Source organism: Choloepus didactylus, assembly GCF_015220235.1.
Source record: "Choloepus didactylus isolate mChoDid1 chromosome 26 unlocalized genomic scaffold, mChoDid1.pri SUPER_26_unloc4, whole genome shotgun sequence".
Lineage (NCBI taxonomy): Eukaryota > Metazoa > Chordata > Mammalia > Pilosa > Megalonychidae > Choloepus > Choloepus didactylus.
The window spans coordinates 226,194-243,352 of NW_023637617.1; the positions used below are offsets into that span (position 1 = coordinate 226,194).

General features: G+C 40.4%; 1 protein-coding gene across 1 annotated transcript in view; it reads right to left on the reverse strand.

Moving 5' to 3' along the window:
• Positions 1-15,718, reverse strand: part of LOC119525804 (zinc finger protein 596-like) — a 65,795-nt gene extending 50,077 nt beyond the window's left edge. Inside the window, exons 1-2 of the mRNA XM_037824585.1 lie at positions 13,343-15,718; positions 946-1,100 (exon numbers count right to left, since the gene is read on the reverse strand). The gene's annotated coding sequence lies outside the window, so the exon portion shown is untranslated. The remainder of the gene's footprint in view (positions 1-945; positions 1,101-13,342) is intronic.
• Between the last annotated feature and the right edge of the window lie 1,441 nt (positions 15,719-17,159).

Below are 17,159 nucleotides of genomic sequence, written 5' to 3' on the forward strand. Positions count from 1 at the left end.
CAAGATGCTTCAAATGAGATATTCATGTTCATGAAGCATCCTTTAATGTAAAAATAGACCATAACTTAAAGTTACTCTAAATCAAGATGCTATAAATTGTCTGTAACAAACAAAAAGGAGGTCTCTCTAGTCTCAAACCAGCTGTATCTGGAGGAGAGGGGGCTCCCTCTTAGTAATATATCAATTAATTTTTACATTGTAAACTTGTTTCTTTTAGCTTAAGTGCTCCTTTAGTAAAAATGTGTTAAAGGTGAATTCTTTTCTTAAGTGCTCTTTAATTTTAAACTATTGCCTGTCCCTATACTCTTAAATGAGGGGGAGATAACTTGAAGCCCAAACCTATTAAATCAGGACCTGATTAGGCTCAGGCCTTTTATAATGGAGATCATAGGCATGAGGGGTAAAGAAGTGAACCCCTGACACTAGACAGAGACACAGATGACTGAGCAGCAGAATTAGAAGCTGGAGGTAGAGACAGAGCAGGACAGACTGCCATGTGACATCGTTCAGGGGCTGGTTATGTCTGTGAGTCATCATCAGGACTCTACAGACATCAGAGAAGGCAGGGCCTGCCAATACCTTGCTTTTTGACTGCTAGCCTCCCAAACTGCCAACAATAAATTGTTGGTGAAGCCAACCAGTCTATGGTATTTATTATAGCAGCCTGGCAACCTAACACAACATTTATTACTCTGTATGGTAGCCTTTTTATATGAACTCAACTCCTTCAATGGATTAATGAGTTTAGCGACACTTGTATGTTGTTCAGTGAGGCACTGTCCTCAGAGTGTAAGGTATAAAGAAGAGCACTATGCAGTGAATAAAATAGGCAATGAAATACTTCTGAAGAAATGTCTGAAATTTAATCATAAGATGCTTTCTAAAACAGTGATAGGGAATCAGTGAGATTTTAGATGCATTAATATCCAAGTATCAAATTTTTACCTGAGCTTCTTCTCACACTAGAAATCTCTTCTTTACATGTCAGAAATTCCAAAGTTGTAGACATACATTTTGTAGAGTCCAGTATACTTATTATATGGTTTGATGCACATCAGTATCATACTTATGGGAATAACAACAGTCAAAGCTAGCTGAGCCTAAAACACAGAAGAAAGTGTGAGATATTACATCCTTATATTTTTTTCTCCTATCTCGTTATTCCCCAAACATTGAAACATTGAATCCACAACCTGTGCCTATTCTCCCATCTTTAGCCAATACTGGTTCAAATATGATTGCGTTGAATTCTTCCTTATCTTTAGGCAAATTTATGAACCTTCTTTAACATCAGTTTCCTCATCTATCTAATAAGATTATTAAAAAGATTAAATTATATTTTCTATGTAAACATAGCACAGTGACTGGAATATAAAAAGAATCCAAGGAACATAAGCTAAACCACAAAATAGGACCACTTAGCTGTGGATGCACAATTATTTATTTTAACCTATTTATTCTCTAAATCATCCCCTTAAATCTTTTTCCTTTTTATCTGAATCTTATTACTTTTTTTCTTTTGTTTTATTAGAGAAGTAGTAGATTTACAGAAAAGCTCATGCATAAAGTACAGTTGTTCCCACATACCACCCTATTATTTAAATTATACATTACTGAGGTGTATCTATTACAATTCAAGAAAGAACCTTTTATAATTGTGCTATTCACTATTGTCTATCATTTGTATTAAGGTTCACTGTGTTGTATTCTCCTCTTTCTATTTTTACATTTTTGTTCTAGTAACACATATAAACCTAAACATCCCCCTTTTAATCACATTCAACTGTAACATTCATTACTGTTGATTGCATTCACAATGTTGTGCTATCACAACCACCATCCATTACTAAACCTTTCCATCAACACAAATAGAGACTAGTTCCAATAAGTCACCTCCTCTCTCTTCCTCCCAATATCTATCTTTCTCTTGTCTCTCTCTAGTTTTCTCTCTCTACTTTTAATAAATACACCTGCCTGCTTTACTCTGAAGCTACATTTTCTTAAACTCTGGGAAAATGACTGGAGTTTGTGAGGAACCTGGGATTTACATCTACAAAAACAAAACTGGTGATGCTTTAGTACTTGGAGCTTCATAAAACTTAAATGCTATAAATATTCTAGTTTGTGTTATCTGTTAAATGAACAAATAAATGAAAATTAAAAAGCAATATTCATAATATTTATGACATTTAGAAACTACAAAATCAGTACCCTATTTCCCAAAATCTAACTTAAAAATCAAAAAATTACAATAACAAGGGGAAAAATCACAGTTTATGCCCACAAAGAAACTTATTTAAAGATTGCATTGAAGATATAATATTAAAAGAACTGGGTTAAGTGAGAGTTGCTACACATGTGGAGGAAAAGATAGTAAAATAACAAGAAAAAACTGAGAAAAAAACAGCAAGGAAATAATGAGACCATGATATTAGGATATTGTTTAGAAACTAGGTATATAATTGATAAATCTACATAAAATAAGATTCTTTAAATAGAACAAAGATGTAGATCCATTTAATTTCTTTAAATAATCAATTTGGGGTGGGGCAAGATGGCAGACTGGTGAGCTGTATGTTTTAGTTACTCCTCCAGGAAAGTAGGTAGAAAGCCAGGAACTGCGTGGACTGGACACCACAGAGCAATCTGACTTTGGGCATACTTCATACAACACTCATGAAAACGTGGAACTGCTGAGATCAGTGAAATCTGTAAGTTTTTGCGGCCAGGGGACCCACGCCCCTCCCTGCCAGGCTCAGTCCCTTGGGAGGAGGGGCTATCAGCTCCGGGAAGGAGAAGGGAGAACAGCAGTGGCAGCCCTTATCGTAAACTCATTCTACTGATCCAAACTCCAAACATAGATAGACTGAGACCAGACACCAGAGAATCTGAGAGCAGCCAGCCCAGCAGAGAGGAGACAGACATAGAAAAAAAACAACACGAAAAACTCCAAAATAAAAGCAGAGGATTTTTGGAGTTCTGGTGAACATAGAAAGGGGAAGGGCAGAGTTCAGGCCCTGAGGCGCATATGCAAATCCCGAAGAAAAGCTGATCTCTCTGCCCTGTGGACCTTTCCTTAATGGCTCTGGTTGCTTTATCTCTTAGAATTTCAATAACCCAGTAGATCTCTGAGGAGGGCTCTTTTTTTTTTTTTTTTTTAAATCCTTTTTTCTTTTTCTAAAACAATTACTCTAAGAAGCCCAATACAGAAAGCTTCAAAGACTTCCAATTTGGGCAGGTCAAGTCAAGAGCAGAACTAAGAGAGCTCTGAGACAAAAGGCAATAATCCAGTGGCTGAGAAAATTCACTAAACACCACAACTTCCCAAGAAAAGGGGGGTATCCGCTCACAGCCATCATCCTGGTGGACAGGAAACACTCCTGCCCATCACCAGCCACATAGCCCAGAGCTGCCTTAGAAAACCCAGTGTGACGGAAGTGCTTCAAATAACAGGCACACACCACAAAACTGGGCGTGGAAAATTAGCCTTCCCGGCAACCTCAGCTGATTGTCCCAGAGTTGGGAAGGTAGAGCAGTGTGAATTAACAAAGCCCCATTCAGCCATCATTTCAGCAGACTGGGAGCCTCCCTACACAGTCCAGCAGCCCAGAACTGCCCTGGGGGGACAGCACTCACCTGTGACATAGCACAGTCATCCCTCAACAGAGGACCCGGGGTGCACGGCCTGGAAGAGGGGCCCACTTGCAAGTCTCAGGAGCCATACGCCAATACCAAGGACTTGTGGGTCAGTGGCAGAGACAAACTGTGGCAGGACTGAACTGAAGGATTAGACTATTGCAGCAGCTTTAAAACTCTAGGATCACCAGGGAGATTTCATTGTTAGGGACACCTCCCCCTCCCTGACTGCCCAGAAACACACCCCATATATAGGGCAAGCAACACCAACTACACACGCAAGCTTGGTACACCAATTGGACCACACAAGACTCACTCCCCCACTCACCAAAAAGGCTAAGCAGGGGAGAACTGGCTTGTGGAGAACAGGTGGCTCGTGGACGCCACCTGCTGGTTAGTTAGAGAAACTGTACTCCACAAAGCTGTAGATCTGATAAATTAGAGATAAGGATTTCAATTGGTCTACAAATCCTAAAAGAACCCTATCAAGTTCAGCAAATGCCACGAGGCCAAAAACAACAGAAAATTATAAAGCATATGAAAAAAACAGACGATATGGATAACCCAAGCCCAAGCACCCAAATCAAAAGATCAGAAGAGACACAGCACCTAGAGCAGCTACTTAAAGAACTAAAGATGAACAATGAGACCATAGTATGGGATACAAAGGAAATCAAGAAGACCCTAGAAGAGCATAAAGAAGACATTGCAAGACTAAATAAAAAAACAGATGATCTTATGGAAATTAAACAAACTGTTGACTAAATTAAAAAGATTCTGGACACTCATAGTACAAGACTAGAGAAAGTTGAACAACGAATCAGTGACCTGGAAGATGACAGAATGGAAAATGAAAGCATAAAAGAAAGAATGTGGAAAAAAATTGAAAAAATTGAAATGGAACTCAGGGATATGAGAGATAATATGAAACGTCCGAATATAAGACTCATTGGTGTCCCAGAAGGGGAAGAAAAGGGTAAAGGTCTAGGAAGAGTATTCAAAGAAATTGTTGGGGAAAACTTCCCAAATCTTCTAAACAACATAAATACACAAATCATAAATGCTCAGCGAACTCCAAATAGAATAAATCCAAATAAACCCATTCCGAGACATATACTGATCACACTGTCAAACACAGAAGAGAAGGAGCAAGTTCTGAAAGCAGCAAGAGAAAAGCAATTCACCACATACAAAGGAAACAGCATAAGACTAAGTAGTGACTACTCAGCAGCCACCATGGAGGCGAGAAGGCAGTGGCACGATATATTTAAAATTCTGAGTGAGAAAAATTTCCAGCCAAGAATACTTTATCCAGCAAAGCTCTCCTTCAAATTAGAGGGAGAGCTTAAATTTTTCACAGACAAACAAATGCTGAGAGAATTTGCTAACAAGAGACCTGCCCTACTGGAGATACTAAAGGGAGCCCTACAGACAGAGAAACAAAGAAAGGACAGAGAGACTTGGAGAAAGGTTCAGTACTAAAGAGATTCGGTATGGGTACAATAAAGGATATTAATAGAGAGAGGGGAAAAATATGACAAACATAAACCAAAGGATAAGATGGCTGATTCAAGAAATGCCTTCACGGTTATAACGTTGAATGTAAATGGATTAAACTCCCCAATTAAAACATATAGATTTGCAGAATGGATCAAAAACAATGAACCATCAATATGTTGCATACAAGAGAATCATCTTAGACACTAGAGGATCTTATGGAAATTAAACAAACTGTTGACCAAATTAAAAAGATTCTGGACACTCATAGTACAAGACTAGAGGAAGTTGAACAACGAATCAGTGACCTGGAAGATGACAGAATGGAAAATGAAAGCATAAAAGAAAGAATGCGGAAAAAAATTGAAAAAAATGATTTTTTTACAGAGAAACTGAAAGTGAAAGGATGGAAAAAAATATTTCATGCAAGCTACAGCCAAAAGAAAGCAGGTGTAGCAATATTAATCTCAGATAAAATAAACTTCAAATGCAGGGATGTTTTGAGAGACAAAGAAGTCCCCTACATACTAATAAAAGGGGCAATTCAGCAAGAAGAAATAACAATCATAAATGTCTATGCACCCAATCAAGGTGCCACAAAATACATGAGAGAAACACTGGCAAAAATAAAGGAAGCAATTGATGTTTCCACAATAATTGTGGGAGACTTCAACACATCACTCTCTCCTATAGATAGATCAACCAGACAGAAGACCAATAAGGAAATTGAAAACCTAAACAATCTGATAAATGAATTAGATTTAACAGACATATACAGGACATTACATCCCAAATCACCAGGATACACATACTTTTCTAGTGCTCACAGAACTTCCTCCAGAATAGATCATATGCCGGGACATAAAATAAGCCTCAATAAATTTAAAAAGATTGAAATTATTCAAAGCACATTCTCTGACCACAATGGAATACAATTAGAAGTCAATAACCATCAGAGACTTAGAAAATTCACAAATACCTGGAGGTTAAACAACACACTCCTAAACAATCAGTGGGTTAAAGAAGAAATACCAAGAGAAATTGCTAAATATATAGAGACGAATGAAAATGAGAACACAACATACCAAAACCTATGGGATGCAGCAAAAGCTGTGCTAAGGGGGAAATGTATAGCACTAAACGCACATATTAAAAAGGAAGAAAGAGCCAAAATCAAAGAACTAATGGATCAACTGAAGAAGCTAGAAAATGAACAGCAAACCAATCCTAAACCAAGTAGAAGAAAAGAAATAACAAGGATTAAAGCAGAAACAAATAACATAGAGAACAAAAAAACAATAGAGAGGATAAATATCACCAAAAGTTGGTTCTTTGAGAAGATCAACAAGATTGACAAGCCCCTAGCTAGACTGACAAAATCAAAAAGAGAGAAGACCCATATAAACAAAATAATGAATGAAAAAGGTGACATAACTGCAGATCCTGAAGAAATTAAAAAAATTATAAGAGGATATTATGAACAACTGTATGGCATCAAACTGGACAATCTAGAAGAAATGGACAATTTCCTGGAAACATATGAACAACCTAGACTGACCACAGGAGAAATAGAAGACCTCAATCAACCCATCAGAAGCAGAGATCCAATCAGTCATCAAAAATCTTCCCACAAATAAATGCCCAGGGCCAGATGGCTTCACAGGGGAATTCTACCAAACTTTCCAGAAAGAACTGACACCAATCTTACTCAAACTCTTTCAAAACATTGAAGAAAATGGAACACTACCTAACTCATTTTATGAAGCTAACATCAATCTAATACCAAAACCAGGCAAAGATGCTACAAAAAAGGAAAACTACCGGCCAATCTCCCTAATGAATATAGATGCAAAAATCCTCAACAAAATACTTGCAAATCGAATCCAAAGACACATTAAAAAAATCATACACCATGACCAAGTGGAGTTCATTCCAGGCATGCAAGGATGGTTCAACATAAGAAAATCAATCAATGTATTACAACACATTAACAAGTCAAAAGGGAAAAATCAATTGATCATCTCAATAGATGCTGAAAAAGCATTTGACAAAATCCAACATCCGTTTTTGATAAAAACACTTCAAAAGGTAGGAATTGATGGAAACTTCCTCAACATGATAAAGAGCATATATGAACAACCCACAGCCAGCATAGTACTCAATGGTGAGAGACTGAAAGCCTTCCCTCTAAGATCAGGAACAAGACAAGGATGCCCGCTGTCACCACTGATGTTCAACATTTTGCTGAAAGTGCTAGCCAGGGCAATCCGGCAAGACAAAGAAATAAAAGACATCCAAATTGGAAAAGAAGAAGTAAAACTGTCATTGTTTCCAGATGATATGAACTTATATCTGGAAAACCCTGAGAAATCGACGATACAGCTACTAGAGCTAATAAACAAATTTAGCAAAGTAACGGGATACAAGATTAATGCACATAAGTCAGTAATGTTTCTATATGCTAGAAATGAACAAACTGAAGAGACACTCAAGAAAAAGATACCATTTTCAATAGCAACTAAAAAAATCAAGTACCTAGGAATAAACTTAACCAAAGATTTAAAAGACCTATACAAAGAATACTACATAACTCTACTAAAAGAAATAGAAGGGGACCTTAAAAGATGGAAAAATATTCCATGTTCATGGATAGGAAGGCTAAATGTCATTAAGACGTCAATTCTACCCAAACTCATCTACAGATTCAATGCAATCCCAATCAAAATTCCAACAACCTACTTTGGAGACTTGGAAAAGCTAGTTATCAAATTTATTTGGAAAGGGAAGATGCCTCGAATTGCTAAAGACACTCTAAAAAAGAAAAACGAAGTGGGAGGACTTACACTCCCTGACTTTGAAGCTTATTATAAAGCCACAGTTGCCAAAACAGCATGGTACTGGCAGAAAGATAGATATATAGATGAATGGAATCGAATTGAGAATTCAGAGATAGACCCTCAGATCTATGGCTGACTGATCTTTGATAAGGCCCTCAAAGTCACTGAACTGAGCCATAATGGTCTTTTCAACAAATGGGGCTGGGAGAGTTGGATATCCATATCCAAAAGAATGAAAGAGGACCCCTACCTCACCCCCTACACAAAAATTAACTCAAAATGGACCAAAGATCTCAATATAAAAGAAAGTACCATAAAACTCCTAGAAGATAATGTAAGAAAACATCTTCAAGACCTTATATTAGGCGGCCACTTCCTAGACTTTACACCCAAAGCACAAGCAACAAAAGAGAAAATAGATAAATGGGAACTCCTCAAGCTTAGAAGTTTCTGCACCTCAAAGGAATTTCTCAAAAAGGTAAAGAGGCAGCCAACTCAATGGGAAAAAATTTTTGGAAACCATGTATCTGACAAAACACTGATATCTTGCATATATAAAGAAATCCTACAACTCAGTGACAGTAGTACAGACAGCCCAATTATAAAATGGGCAAAAGACATGAAAAGACAGTTCTCTGAAGAGGAAATACAAATGGCCAAGAAACACATGAAAAAATGTTCAGCTTCACTAGCTATTAGAGAGATGCAAATTAAGACCACAATGAGATACCATCTAACACCGGTTAGAATGGCTGCCATTAAACAAACAGGAAACTACAAATGCTGGAGGGGATGTGGAGAAACTGGGACTCTTATTCATTGTTGGTGGGACTGTATAATGGTTCAGCCACTCTGGAAGTCAGTCTGGCAGTTCCTTAGAAAACTAGATATAGAGTTACCATTCGATCCAGCGATTGCACTTCTCAGTATATACCTGGAAGATCGGAAAGCAGTGACACGAACAGATATCTGCATGCCAATGTTCATAGCAGCATTATTCACAATTGCCAAGAGATGGAAACAACCCAAATGTCCTTCAACAGATGAGTGGATAAATAAAATGTGGTATATACACACGATGGAATACTACGCGGCAGTAAGAAGGAACGATCTCGTGAAACATATGACAACATTGAAGACATAATGCTGAGCGAAATAAGCCAGGCACAAAAGGAGAAATATTATGTGCTACCACTAATGTGAACTTTGAAAAATGTAAAACAAATGGTTTATAATGTAGAATGTAGGGGAACTAGCAGTAGAGAGCAATTAAGGAAGGGGGAACAATAATCCAAGGAGAACAGATAAGCTATTTAACGTTCTGGGGATGCCCAGGAATGACTATGGTCTGTTAATCTCTGATGGATATAGTAGGAACAAGTTCACAGAAATATTGCTATATTATGTAACTTTCTTGGGGTAAAGTAGGAACATGTTGGAAGTTAAGCAGTTATCTTAGGTTAGTTGTCTTTTTCTTACTCCCTTGTTATGGTCTCTTTGAAATGTTCTTTTATTGTATGTTTGTTTTCTTTTTAACTTTTTTTTTCATACAGTTGATTTAAAAAAGAAGGGAAAGTTAAAAAAAAAAAAAAAAGAAAAAAAAGGAAAAAAAAGATGTAGTGCCCCCTTGAGGAGCCTGTGGAGAATGCAGGGGTATTCGCCTACCCCACCTCGATGGTTGCTAACATGACCACAGACATAGGGGACTGGTGGTTTGATGGGTTGAGCCCTCTACCATAAGTTTTACCCTTGGGAAGACGGTTGCTGCAAAGGAGAGGCTAGGCCTCCCTATGGTTGTGCCTAAGCGCCTCCTCCCGAATGCCTCTTTGTTGCTCAGATGTGGCCCTCTCTCTCTGGCTAAGCCAACTTGAAAGGTGAAATCACTGCCCTCCCCCCTACGTGGGATCAGACACCCAGGGGAGTGAATCTCCCTGGCAACGTGGAATATGACTCCCGGGGAGGAATGTATACCTGGCATCATGGGATGGAGAACATCTTCTTGACCAAAAGGGGGATGTGAAAGGAAATGAAATAAGCTTCAGTGGCAGAGAGATTCCAAAAGGAGCCGAGAGGTCACTCTGGTGGGCACTCTTACGCATACTTTAGACAACCCTTTTCAGGTTCTAAAGAATTGGGGTAGCTGGTGGTGGATACCTGAAACTATCAAACTACAACCCAGAACCCATGAATCTCGAAGACAGTTGTATAAAAATGTAGCTTATGAGGGGTGACAATGGCATTGGGAAAGCCGTAAAAACCACACTCCACTTTGTCTAGTTTTTGGATGGATGAGTAGAAAAATAGGGGAAGGAAACAAACAGACAAAGGTACCCAGTGTTCTTTTTTACTTCAATTGCTCTTTTTCACTCTAGTTATTATTCTTGTTATTTTTGTGCGTGTGCTAATGAAGGTGTCAAGGATTGATTTAGGTGATGAATGTACAACTATGTAATGGTACTGTAAACAATCGAAAGTACGATTTATTTTGTATGACTGCGTGGTATGTGAATATATCTCAATAAAATGAAGATAAAAAAAATAATCAATTTATCCCAATGTACATCGAGAGAAAAAGAAGGAAGAAACACATATGTAGTACATTGTGAATGATGCATAACCTCAGATTCAGAAGAGATTTAAAAAGTACAGTGAATGTGAGACCAATAAACGAAATGGATGTTAGATCTAGAAGAAAACAATTTGTAAGCAAAACTTCTTGTGAGACAACAGGCTAATGCTGCTGCTTCTTTCTGGTTAACTTTTCTTTTTTTCTATTTGATTATTCTACAATGACTAAATTTTGATTGAACAACAAAAAGATAAGACAAAACATTCTAATTGAGTAGAAAACCTTGATATTATCAGTTTTGTAAATACATATCTTTGCAAATCTCATCCAAACATATATGAAGATAGTTATCTCCTCCTTGGAGGGAGTTTATGATATTTGCATGAATTCAAAAAAATTCATGTATTTTGGACTAGCCTATTTGGATTTAATAAAATTATACCATTGAATTGTTTGCATATTCAAGAATAAATTAGATTTTCTGTATGTGTGCATGAATGTGTATATATGTGTATAATATGTATATTTATAAATACTTAAACTATATACTTGCATATATACATTTCTATATATATCAATTATATATTTTTATATATACTAAATTATCCAGATACATATCTGAATTGATAAATCCCCAGGAAGATGAAACTTATGCATACATGAAATGATAAAAAATAAAGATAATTATCTTGCTTATACTCCATAGCCATCACTGCATTGTATGATGTTTACTTCCATTATAGTGTCTATGCTAGATAATCAGATGGAATAGGATACCTACAACAAATTTGAATGTTTGGAGCATGTTCAAGATTACATCCCTAAAATATGGAGCTCAAAGTTTAATTATATCATATTGTAGCCAATAAAGGATGTTAGAACACTTTAGAACAAAGTTAATTTTTTCTTAATTTTCCAACATAGATTCAAATACTCTATAAATATTTTGGAATGACTTAATATTATAAATCCAAGTCCTTTCTGCTTAAACAAGAAAGCTGCTTAAAATAGTTTTAACTGCATGGCTAATTAACTTTTTTCATTTCAGGAATATTTTTAAAGTGGTTTTCTTTTCAACAGTATGGTTTGTTGATATTTTGAGTGCTAATTAAAATATGGTGCATTCTGGAAAATTGCTGAAATGTGTTTTCTCAGCTCACTAGATCATAGCAGTATCAGTTTTTGCATCCAATGCTTCAAAGGGTCATTTCAGAGTAGAGTAGGGAGATCAGGGTTAAAGACTTCCAGAGTTGTTCTGGGGCTAGGCCTTCTCAAGTTGGAGAGCAGAATTGTAAAGTGGTCATCAGTATTCCAGGGACTAAGCCAAGGTGTAGGGCCCCATTCCCAGCAAAGAAATGAGAGTAAAGTAGGAAATTATGGGTATCATCTGCCAGGATCCTCAAGAGATGCCTTTTCAAAATCCCTTTTACATATGAAGCTTGATTTGCATCAGGTTTTTACTTTATCTTTTCTTTTCTTTGACAGAAAGCATGCTATTTTTGTTATGTTCTCAAATACATTGAATTTATGAAAGTTTCTAAACAGTTTCTAATAAGCACTTCAAGGATGCTTTTAAAAGAGCGTAATGTACCTCAAACAAATATTTTTAAATGGATAAGAATATATTTTGTGTCATCTTACTATTATTTTCCTCAATAAAATTCAATATTTCATAACTAAATTATAAGTAAGAGGATGCTTCCTAGTTAAAACATTTAAAAACTTCAAAATTTTGAGAATCAATTTTCAAATAAGGATATCAAAACCTTTTAAAATGCATATCTATCTTTGTATGCCTGATTGTCATTCAGAGTATGCTGATTACTGACCTCTAGAAAATTATTTTGAGTTTAGAATAAAGGTACCCTCCTGGAAAGAGGATTTCAATTGTTTCTGCTTTCAGGAAGGTACCAGTCCCTCTCTGAAAGGCTTTTACTTTATTAACTCTGGTTAACCCAATGCAATCCCACTTTTGAGTTAAACAAAATTACTGATCTGGGACCTTAATTCCATCTGCAAAATTACTTCACCTTTGCCATATTCTATGGGTTACAAGTAAGTCACCCACACTCTAGGGGAGGGAATAGAAAGGTCATGAAAAGCATCAGGAGGGAATCATTCCAGCCTCCTGCAGTCTGTCCACCATACTAATTCACCAGCCTCCTCATATCCACAGTGCAAATATGCAGAGAACACATATGCCTTGGTTCTCAATAGTAGCCTATTTTTCTTGTTCTCCCTTCTGCTATTCTCACAGCCAAAGCAGCTTTTACTCTAGTCTGCTGGTGTTTATGTGAGGGGAGATGGGTTTACTAAATGACTACTGAATCATTATACATATATTTCTTTTTTAGTTTCTAGTGTATTAGAACAGCCAGAAGAAACTACCTGAAATTGTGGAACTGTAACCCATACTATACTTTGAAATTTTCCATATAACTACCTGTTAACTACATTTTGAAATTTATCACTTTTCTTGTATATATATTCCTCAATTAAAAGTGTTTTAAAAAATATTTGAGGGAGGTATACAAGGCATTCACCATATAACCTGCACCACTGCAGCATCACCTGGGCCAGCAGCCCCTAGTCAACCCCACACTTATTTATGTCATGAATCATCAGATAAGTGGGTAAATAGAGACCATCAATAGCATCACACCAGCACAGGTCAAGTTTGCTGCCAAGTGAAGACAGGGCCTTGGGACCTGGGATGAGCTACATAGACACATTGTGGACCCTTTGGCCTGCACTCAGGGCACCCCTGCTCTCCTCTGCCCTCCTCCATCCAGCCCAGACCTACCTCTAGGAGCCTGCAAGCAGCCTGGGGCTGCTTCTGCCAAGCCAGCATGCATGTGCACACTGGCAAAATATCCACACTGTCCACCAGGTGCAGACAGGTTTGGCTCTCCAGCAGAGCCTCCACCAATGGCTCCACCTTGACCAGGTCATCCTGCAGGTCCAAGCACAACCTTCCCACAAGTGCCACCAGCTCCAGGGCTGGTGGACAGGCCTCTCTGCTCTCCCATAGCAGTGCCAGGAAGCTCTGCATCATGTCTCAGGCCAAGGTCCCATGCTGCCAACATGGTGAGTCTCAGCAGCACCAGTCAGATCACCACACCATGTACATGGCACCAGCCACACCCTCTGCATCCTCAGACCATTTCCACATGTTGCCTCAGAGTCACAGGAGTCCACCTGAGAAAAGATAGGGGTGAGGGGTACCAGATGCCCTGGAGAATTTCCTCCCAATCCTCTGAAGAATGCAGTCTTCTAGAAACTCAGCACCACACAGGTGACCAGGGCCACCTTCCATAGCTCACCTCTGTCTCTGAACCTCTCCTTTGCCCCTGTTGGCCATGCTGACCCTGATGTCCTAACCACACAGCTCCACTTGGACAATTTTTGCACTTCACATCCTCCACCCTCATCCTACAGTTTGCAATTGGGTTTCTCTCTGACTCCTTCTCTGGGCTCTCAGTTCAATGGGGGCTGCTGTCTGCCTCACCAGGATTTTCCTGGCATCTGCCACAGATGTCACATGCCTTCCCATATACTTAGGAGTCACCCTGGCTAGGGTTGGCAGATGCCATTTACAATTCAGCAAAGAAATAAGTAAAGCTGCAAGGCTACTGTCACCATCTGCATATAAGCATTTTGATTTTGAAAAAAGAAACAAAAAAATTTTACTTGACAAATACTGGAAAACATGAAGAAGTAAAGGCTGCCCTGGTCCAACCAATGAAAAATGCCAAGGAAAGCCCCAGTTAGTGGTGCTGCTTGTGGATCCTGGGAGGGACAGGTCCTGCATGGGAGCTTTGACCCAGTTTCCTTCACAGGAGCATGTGGGGTCACTCCTAGAGCTTCCCCACTTGGCAGGTGAGGACATCCAGCTCAGAGAGTTATGGAAACATCCAAAGGTTGCAAGGTGATGACCCTGGTAGGCTGGCCTCCATGCCCAAGCACACACCTCACCTAAACACAGAAGGCTATACTGCCACCTAGGGAGTTATGTGTTCTCCCCCACGGACCCTCTACTTGGCTTCTTCAGAGCTAAGCCCTGGTTGGTTGGATTCCCAGGATTTCTGAATCTTCCTAAGTTTACACAAATCTATGTGCACATACACCCATTTTAACCTCAGAGACAGGCCATTGCCTGTGCCACCCTCAGTCTGCCTGAACAATGGCAAATGAGTCTTTGCCCATAAACACAGTCCCACCATGTGTTTCTTCAATGGAGGACTAGAGGTGGTTGAAGCAAGTCCCCCCACCCCATGGACATGTAGGTGGCATCCTGGTGCCTGCCTTTTCAAACACAACACCTCTGTTTACAACTGAGCTATTTCCACAGAAGACCTGTAGAACCGAAATTAAAGTGGAAAATTAACAAAATTAATATGGACATCAACAGTTTTCACTGATAATGCCAAACTGCATTCCAAAAGGCAGCAAGAACCTACATGTCCAAAGAGGACAGGTGGTAGGCCCTGTCTGTCCTGCTGCCATGGGTGGTCTGCTCTTTCTCATTCTCTCCAAACTGGCTGTCCTTGAACACTGCCCTTGGAATTCCCAGGCTGGTTCTTTCCAGGCCCTGCTGTTGCTCCTCCTTATCTCTCCATGTCACCCCCACAAGGGAGACTTGCTAGTCTCCAGATCCCCTGCTTCCCAGATTTTACTGGCCCAACAGTTCCCGGACCCTGACTAGGGTTTTTAGAAGCCACTGTTGGGCAGCCATGCAGGCCCACACATTGTAAACAAGAAGTTAAGATTTAAGGACTGATGATGATTACTGAATCATTACATAGATATTGCTTTTTACTTTCTGGTATAGTGGAGTAGACAGAAGGAAATACCTGAAACCTGAATTGTAATCCAGCTCTCTTGATCTCTGATAATGAATGTATAGCCTTTATCTTGTGCCCTGATGATTGTAAAAACCTTGTGACTTTCACTTGCACCCGTTTATTTTTTTAACTCCAAAGTCTTATGACCACAAGAGACAGTCCCTAGTGTTTATTAATGAAGGGTCTTGGGTCAGCAAGAACCAACCCACCACAAGTTCAAAGTTATCTTGGTAATTGAAGTTGGATCTAACCAAAATGAGCCTGCCTGACATGCACAGTAGCTTAGACTTTAACCTACAAGTCACCTATACCTCATTATAATACTAAAAATCACACCCATCATCATATTAAGGGTGCCATGTTCTTACATTTGTTCTGTGACTAAGCATGTAATCAATTCTGTACAAGCTCAATAATTAGATCACCTCCAATTATATAATCTGGGGGCCACTGTACTCATTATCCTAAAACCTGCCCATCTTTTCATGCTTTAAAACTATTTGAATTACTGCAGTTTCAGGAGACAGATTTTGGATTGACAGGCCATCTGTTCTGCTTCCTGCCTAGCAATAAAAGTCTTTCTCTCTCTGAAACCCCAGTGTCTCAGGAATTGGTCATTGAGCGCATAGGATAAAAGAATCCATTGCCTTGGTCTGGTAACAGCATCCCACCGACTGCAGAAGGCTCTGGACTTCAGGTAAGGGGGCAAAGACCCCAGGTCCCCTCCTCAAAAGAGCAAAGTTTCCAGGGCCTCCCACTGCAGGGAGGGCTCCTCAGGACCCTGTTTCCTTCAGCACAGACTCCTCTCCACCAGACACTTGGGAGCCGCTAGAGGGAGGGATGACGACACAAAGCTGGAGGCCAGGCCTGCACTGCACATGGGCAGTCTGACCAGGAACCAGTAATTTAAGATCAAAAATGGATTAGTCCGGGGCCGCCCTGGTTTTGACTTGGGTATTTATGGGGGGGGGGAGGGGATAAAGTAGAGGAAACTTGCTGGGAGCGTTCACAGAGAGGACTCCACACGTCCGGTACCCAATAAGTTTCGGGGCTCGCCCGCGGCTCAGCAGGCCCGTGCACTCCCTGCTACACCCGGCCTGGGCGCTCCCACCTCTGGGTGCTACGTCGGCCGCCCCCTCAACACACACACACACGCACGCACACACACACGCACACACACAGCTGCCTGTGTCCATACTCACCCGGGTCTCCCGGGCTTGGCTACTCCCCACCATCATTTCCGCAGCCTAGGGGCCTTTATCTGCGCAGTCGGTGGAGGCCGGGGCGCCAAAGTGATGCCACCAGCGGGGTCGCGGGGTCGCAGGCGATACCGTGTGGGCCGCGCCTGCGCTCCCGTCCCGCGGGAGATGGCCGGCCCCGCCCCTCGGCTCGGGTCACAGGGCTTCCGGTGCTGGGAGGGGCTGGGGTGCCGCCGATTCACTTGGCAATTTGTCGAGCTGGTGGAGTTAGGTTTCGGTCTGGAAGGGGTCGGCTACTTCCCGCCGGAGCCCCTGGACACCGCGCCCTCTCTGCGTCCCCACCCTGCGAACCCCTGAGTCCTCCGAGGTCAGGATCCTGCGGGTGGAAGCTGCGTCCTTAGTGCCCTGAGTTGAACAGAAGTGCCCACATCCTAACCCGCGATAAGGGGAGCGGGGAGCGCCGGAACCCCCATCCCAGCAGCCGGTGCCTAGAGAAAGTGATGAGCCTTGGACAACCCCCACTCCCTTGGCCCCAAGTTACTCTGGGAGCCGAGGCTGGCTCTGTAGTCGCTAGTTG